We start from the raw sequence: 8,197 nt of genomic DNA on the forward strand, positions 1-8,197 counted from the left end.
TTGATCCTCATGGCAGTTCTCTCACCTTTACGTTTGAGGAAGTTGAAGGAGCGGAAGAATCCCCCTCCGGCCGCTGTGGGTGTCTTGTGCCCTCCCTCGTCCCCTAACAGCAGAGAGAACTCAGCACCGGGAAGGTCGATGAGGCGGCTGATGTTGCTAAGCACCAGCTCTTGAAACCCCTCAGGTCTCTCGTGACGTAGCTTCTCCACAAAGAAGTCTGGGTTGAAGATGACGGGCGGGCGGCCACCAACCCCACTGCCGCCCCAAGATCCCCCTGCATCCTGGCTAATCACCACGTTGCACACCGTACCCCTGATGGAACACACACACACACACACAGATGCTGAAGATCTAGGCAAAACTTTAAACAAACGCTTTATCTTTACACTGACTTTCTCACACGCACACACACCAAATCTCTCTCCCTCTTACACACACGTTTGATGATGGTGTGGTGGTTGGCTAGCCCAATAATGGACTAAAGAAGTCTAACTTTACTATAGTGCAAGGACCTTACATGTTTTGTTTAGAGGCGAATTGGCTCTGGCAACCGAAACATCAAAATACTCCATCTAAATGTGAATCGGTTTTCAATTGCGGTACAGTTCCAGAAACATAAAGCCCTCTACTTTCATATCACATTAACATAATTTCACAAATGCACTTACTGTAGACTGTTTTAACAGTTGCAGCCAACAGTATTTAATGACAACATGTTTGTAGTGTCTGCCTTCCGTTTACACACAGGTGTTCAGAGACACAGATAGCACATATGACCGTGTGGGAACCGTAACCCTATAAAACGGTGTGTAGTAATTTAACTTTTTGAAAATAATTTGAAAATGAAAGCTACGTTCATTATGTTTCTCCTCTGGCCAGAAGATACTACTCCGGCCAGAAGACACTATCGTCATAGCTCCTCATAGTTCTGAAGATCAGTGAGCTGAAGACACCTCTTTCACACAAGTACACACTCACTGGCAATTCAGAGCAGCTTGACTTGGCATAATGGTGGAGAGTTGCTTTTGCATGGCCTGGTGCCTCAGGTGAGTGTTGATCTCACTTCAGGACCAATGGAATGGTCTAAAAATCAACAAACCGGGCCATTCAAAACGAAGTGGACCAATGACAGCTCACTGCTGTGGTCTATTGTTGCGACTACTAGCTAGCTAACTATGGAGTCTTGCTGTAATTCAGCGACAGCGCAGAAAGAAATGCTCTGCACCGTATTGTTGTTCAGAGTAGCTGTGTGATGCACAGAAATTGTATTTTGCCACAACACGCCACTTGATTGTCAGAGCTACAGTAGCTAAATAACGTTAGCTAGCTAAATTAGCTTTCACTGTCACTGAAAAACAACATGCATGTCAGACAAGCTAGCAAGCCAAATTCAAATGCCAGTATCACGACAACTCCACAGTATATTTACGTGCGTMRATGGTTTATTCTGTCTACATACTGTTTAAATGTTATTTTACCTTCTGTTTTGTGTATTTTTATTGGAATCTTTATCCGCTGCCATCTTCCGTTTGAATCCTCCGCTGGTATCCCTGACTCCGCCCACTCCATCTCTGATTGGTCGGTTATAAAATACGGGCGGGGTGAGCAGTAAAGATTTGCATGTWRGGTTCTCTGATTGGATTGTTTGAATTTACTTTAGTAGTGTCAATCAAGGAAAAACAATAACATTGAGTGCKGTTACATCCACACAGTAACGCGATTKTTGTGGATAATCTGATTCATATAACAGTTCCATTAAAAACGTTTACATGCTTTGTACAAAGAACGATCTCCCAAATAATGGACACATCTGAAATCTAATAAATACAGAAAATCGCTAATCAAAATAAAAGTTCTACCACAGCAACCATGTTATTTTTGGGACATGTAAAGTTTGTATTTTAAAACTATTTCTAAGATGCATCCATTCAGTTGTACCGAACTCACTTCACTCGTGCTAAAGAGGGAGGAGGCTCGCTTGGCTGGTGCTAGCYCATGCAGATCAAATACACAGCTGGAACGCTGATTAAGGTGTTTACGTTTCCTAATAATTAGAAAGGTTGCTCAGAAAACATTTTTTTTTTCTTCTCATATCCGTATGTTTACTTCGATTTTGACCTTACACCGATTAATAGTCATGTAAGCTGTTTACATGACTATTGCGTCTGCCTACTGCCATAATCAGTTTYATATTGAATTATTACTGTGCATGTTAACGTACTTAATTGATGAAACGCTTTTGGGGGAAATGTGAAACCCTCGCCTGGTCCCTGGCCAAAATGTTGGRTTCGCTGCTTCCTCTCTGCTCCTGGCTTTTTCTTCTTCCTGTGGTTTTCCAACAGACTAGACACATTGTTGCATATTGCTGCCTTTCACAGTTTGGAAAGTGCATTGCACATTTATTCACAACAAAAAAAGGGAAATGGGGACAAAAGGAAATTGCACCACCATCTAACCMTATGCAACCGATGTGAAATGGCTAGCTAGTTAGCGGTCGTGCGCGCTAATAGCGTTTCAATCGGTGACGTCACTCGCTCTGAGACCTTGAAGTAGTTGTTCCCCTTAGTCCTGTCTCTTATACACATCTAGATGTGTATAAGAGACAGCTGCTACACATCCCACCACTACCTTGGACCTAACAGATCCTACACCCAGGAGGCCTGAACCCTTTCTCTCAAAACCACCTGTAGTTCTTCTGCACTAAAATCTCTGATACCCCACAACTTCTCTGCTGCTGCTACTATGAATTCAATCTCAAGGGATTTCCTTTCCATCCGTGTGGTACAATTAATGACCACAGCAATACATGCCAAGAAGCCTACCTTACTAAAGCAAAAACTGTTCGGGTCACTCTGTACCGGCCTAGTACTCACATGGATCCTCTCAGGCTCCTCACCCTTAGCCCGACATCCTAAACTTTCCTCACTGCCTCAGTATATGACACTTTCTGCACTTCAATCTGTCTCACTCACAATAGACATTCCTGATCCCCACCATGGCCACCCTCACAATTGAAACACTTTTTCACCGAAACTACAGTCCTTTGTCCCATACCCTCCTGCACACTTATCACACCTGGGAATCTCCCTCCTACATACTGCTGCAACATGGTCTTAAACTTGGAACCTGAAACACCGTAGTGGGTTCGGAACAAAAGCTGTCACAGGATAACGTATATACCGTAGCATGCCTTTATCCAGCAAAAACTCTGCATCAAAACTCAGAAGGACAGACAGGGTCTTCTCAGTCTCTCACTCGCCACCGGGTCTGCTACACACCAAACGGCGTGCATCACAGACACCGGGGATTCTCAGCTTCAGTTGATCCACTTCAACACTAAACAGTGAACAGTTATCACACCTTTCAGCTGCGCTCTGCTCCGGAGAGCAAAGCAGGACACAGAGCTCGTTCCGAGTTGCAAAACACATAGCGCCCTGTCCCTCTGTGCAGCAGACACACAAGAAATCCACTTCTGGATACTTTGACCAAATTGACAGAACCCAACTCCTTCTTCACATAGCCTGATACCATAAACGGATCGGCCAAAAGGCATTGATCCATTTTCTCCACGGATCGTACTCCCAATGGGCCAGAGTCATTTTCCTGATCATTGGGATGAGGCTTGGAAGCCTTCACCTCACCTGACGCCACACTTCCTCTTCACTTCTGTCAAGTTCCATTTGAAGTTCACTATCCATCAACTGCTTCAGGAGAGTAACATGTAGTTATTTCTCCTGTACTTGACTCATAGGAGAAATTATTTGGCTTCTTTTTTGAAGATGTCGGTCTGGGTATGAACCTCCACGCCCTTCTTTCTGCCTCGCTTCTTTTCGCCATCCACCATCTTCCCTCCCTCTCCCTGGCTCCAGCCAATGATGGGTTTATATCTTATGCTGTGTTTACACAGGCAGTTCAATTCTGTTCTTTTGCCCAATTATTGTCAAAATATCTGATCTGAATTGACAAAAGGCCACCAATTAGTGGCAAAGAAAAATGCATACTTTCAAATTATATTATGTGAGCTAAACACACACATTTAAAATAAAACAATATAAAAAAAGAATATCCTTACATTAGAATTTTTGGAAAGTACCAATGTTACTTTTCCCACTACAACAACAAAAATACTTAAATAAATGTAAATATGTCCTTGAAACATTGAATTGAAATATGTAGATTTCAGAGGAGGCTMGTCGGAGGAGCTATAGGAGGACGGGATCATTGTAATGGCTGYAATGGAATTATTGGAACTGAGTCAAAAGTGGTTTCTATATGTTCCATGAATTCCATTCCAGTCTTTACAATGAGCCCATCCTCCTATAGCTCCCCCCCACCAGCCTCCTCTGGTAGAATTCAATTAATTCCTATGGGGGACTGCGTCGTCTTGGGAGTACCAATATGGCTGACTGGTGGCTTCAAATCCTGTCATTACCCAATACATAGCATCAGCAATCCAGGGTTTATTTACATCACTGGTTTACAGACGTCATTGGCCCTATGCCTTTTTGATTAGGTCTGATTCTCCACCCGAAGTATCTACTTGCACGCTTTCTCATATGGATTTAACAAAGATGGAATCTGCAGCCAATGTTCACACCAATTCCATACTTTTAATCCATGACAGGAAGTGTGCACTTGCACACTTAGGAAAGGGTCCTACTAAATAAAGGTTAAATAAAAAATGAAATACTCAGGCACCTTACTACTAGTTTGTTATTGATCTGTTATGTATTGAGTTACTTTTTGCCCATCTACAAGGGGTTAATGGGGCGTGGTTTGGGGGTCATAGTGGAGACTGTTTTGAAGTGATCTTACCCAACATGTAAGTGTATGTTGATCTGAAGCTCTTAGTAAAAACCCATAAAACAGCATCGGTCTTTAGCTGTCCTTCCTACTAATAGAGAGATGTTATACTAATTAGTGGAAGGATAGCTGAAGACTGTTTTTAATAAAAACTTCAGATGATCCAAATGGATGAGGAATGAGGACAGATGGAGAGACTGAGCTAGAGAACTGCGTATGAGATGCCAGTAGGAGCAGCTAGCTGCTAGTCATAGAGTCTATCTAGAACACTGGAACCTTCAGTACCACTTTGATGCAGCTGATGAGGAGTGATGGGAATGAGTCACATTTAGCCTCTTTTAAAAAATGAGGCTCACTCTTCAAATAAAGAAATTAAACTGTGCTGAATTTTCCATTTTATATTCAGTAAAGACCCATTTACAGTTTCTACTCCCATGTATCAGGTGAGTTATTCACCAGCTATAGAGTGAGTTGTTGTTTATGTTTCTAAGACTGCAGGGTGGGAGATGCAACAATGGCCTTGAGAACAGAAGGACGTGTGTTGGTGGTATTTCTCTGGTCTGTGACAGGTATGTCTCATTTCCTATCTTTTAGGTTATCTGTTTATCAATCTACATATATTTTTAAAAGGAACCACAATGTTATTCTGGTGTGTTCTGTCAGGCGTCTCCACTTTACTTTAAATAGTTATCTTTCACACCTCACTGAGTGATGCTTATCTGTGGTTTCCATTCACGCTCAACTCAGCAACTACAGCAACAAAGTGTGAACAAACCCTACTGTTAGGTTGAGCCAATAGGCACTGGCTTAATGTAATATCCTTGTGTTCTGTGACTGTTTCACTGGTACTGGGTCAGAATGGCTGGAGTGTGTCACGTTGTCTAATGATTGGAACAGGCGCAGAATACTAAATGTTTTTTTAATTTTCTCCACCTAAACGAAAGAGCGAGGTGTAAAGCTCTATAATACACGGGACGAGACCCGTAAAACAAGTGCACAAATACACGTAGCATGGAAGTCAATACAACAGCACAGGTACTCACAGACCAACGACATGGGGACAATAATCAACAAGGACAATGGGGAACATACCAATCAGGGGAATGGGAACCAGGTGTGCGTAATAACAAGACAGTCCGGGGTGGTGGTAATGAATCCAGTTCAGTGACCGGGAAGGCCGGTGACGTAGACATCCGGAGCAGGTGAACGGAATGAGCAGCAGTACCGGGGATCCGTGATAGTGTGCCTTGATGGGGTCAGCAGTGGAGCTGTCCTGCTCTTACATGTATTTTGCATTACTCATCTCATATGTGTATATACTGTATTCTATTCTACTGTATCTTAGTCTATGCCGCCCTGACATTGCTCGTCCAAATATTTATATATTTTTATCACATTCTTTACTTAGATTTGTGTCTTATGTGAGTATTGTTGTGAAAATGTTAGATATTACTTGTCAGATATTACTGCACAGTTGGAGCTAGAAACACAAGAATTTCACTACACCCACAATAACATCTGCTAAACCGTGTATGGGACCAATAACATTTGATTTGGTCTCAGTAGTAAAGTCACAACAACCTCTGGTTCACCAAAATGGATGTTGTGGAGAATTATTTGATCAAGAAACAGCAAAGGGAGCACCCCCCTATTCACATCGACGGACAGTAGTGGAGAAGGTGGAAAATGTAAATGGGCCACCCACACAGACAGTGTGGTGAAGAAGCGGCAACATTGACTCTACAACCTGAGGGGGCTGAAAAAAATTGGCTTGTCACCGAAAACCCTCACTAACTTTTACAGGTGCACAATTGAGATATATCACCGCCTGGGACGGAAACTGCACCACCCACTTCTGCAGGACTCTCCAGAAGGTGGTGCGGTCTGGCAAACGCAAACTACCTGCTCTCAGGACACCAGCAACCGATGTCACAGGAAGGCAAAAAAGATCATCAAGGACAATAACCACCTGAGCCACTGCCTGTTCACCCCGCCATCATCCAGAAGGCGAGGTCAGTACAGGTGCATCAAAGCTGGGACTGAGAGACTGACAAACAGCTTTTATCTCAAGGCCATCAGATTGTTAAACAGCCACCACTAGCACAGAGAGGCGGCTGCCTACCTACAGACTTGAATCATTGTCCACTTTAATAAATGGAGCACTAGTCACTTTAATAATGCCACTTTAAGAATGTTTACATATCTCACATTACTCATCTCATATATGTATATACTGTATCCTTCAATATCTATTCTTTACTACAATTGCATCTTAGCCGCTCGGTCACATGCTCATCCATAATTTTATACTTATACAGTTGAAGTCGGAAGTTTACATACACTTAGGTTGGAGTCATTAGATTCGTTTTTCAACCACTCCACAAATGTCTTGTTAACAACCAAAGTTTTGGCAAGTCTACTTTGTGCATGACACAAGCATTTTTCCAACAATTGTTTACAGACAGATTATTCACTTATAATTCACTGTATCACAATTCCAGTGGGTCAGAAGTTTACATACACTAAGTTGACTGTGCCTTTAAACAGCTTGGAAAATTCCAGAAATGATGTCATGACTTTAGAAGCTTCTCATGGCTAATTTACATAATTTGAGTCAATTGGAGGTGTACCTGTGGATGTATTTCAAGGCCTACCTTCAAACTCAGTGCCTCTTTGCTTGACATCATGGGAAAAATTTAAGAAATCCGCCAAGACCTCAGATAAATAAAAATTGTAGACCTCCACAAGTCTGGTTCATCTTTGGAGCAATTCAAACGCCAGAAGGTACCATGTAATGACCATCGTTATGTTTGGAGTAAATAGGGGAGCTTGCAAGCCGAAGAACACCATCCCAACCGTGAAGCACGGGGGTGGCAGCATCATGTTGTGGGGGTGCTTTGCTGCAGGAGGGACTGGTGCACTTCACAAAATAGATGGCTTCATGAGGAGGAACATGATGTGGATATATTGAAGCAACATCTCAAGACATCAGTCAGGAAGTTAAAGCTTGGTCGCAAATGGGTCTTCCAAATGGACAATGACCCCAAGCATACTTCCAAAGTTGTGGCAAAATGGCTTAAGGACAACAAAGTCAAGGTATTGGAGTGGCCATCACAAAGCCCTGACCTCAATCCTATAGAAAATTGGTGGGCAGAACTGAAAAAGCTGTTGCGAGCAAGGAGGCCTACAAACCTGACTCAGTTACATCACTCTGTCAGGAGGAATGGGCCAAATTCACCCAACTTATTGTGGGAGCTTGTGGAAGGCTACCCAAAACTTTTGACCCAAGTTAAACAATTTAAAGCAATGCTACCAAATACTAATTGAGTGTATGTAAACTTCGGACCCACTGGGAATGTGATGAAAGAATAAAAAGCGAAAAACATTCTCCCTT

The 8,197-nt window shown here is 42.7% G+C and overlaps 1 pseudogene; it reads right to left on the reverse strand.

The window, feature by feature from the left end:
• Positions 1-1,665, reverse strand: part of LOC112076176 (rho GTPase-activating protein 19-like) — a 26,002-nt pseudogene extending 24,337 nt beyond the window's left edge.
• Positions 1,666-8,197: the final 6,532 nt, after the last annotated feature.

The sequence above is a fragment of the Salvelinus sp. IW2-2015 genome, unplaced genomic scaffold (assembly GCF_002910315.2).
Source record: "Salvelinus sp. IW2-2015 unplaced genomic scaffold, ASM291031v2 Un_scaffold3607, whole genome shotgun sequence".
Lineage (NCBI taxonomy): Eukaryota > Metazoa > Chordata > Actinopteri > Salmoniformes > Salmonidae > Salvelinus > Salvelinus sp. IW2-2015.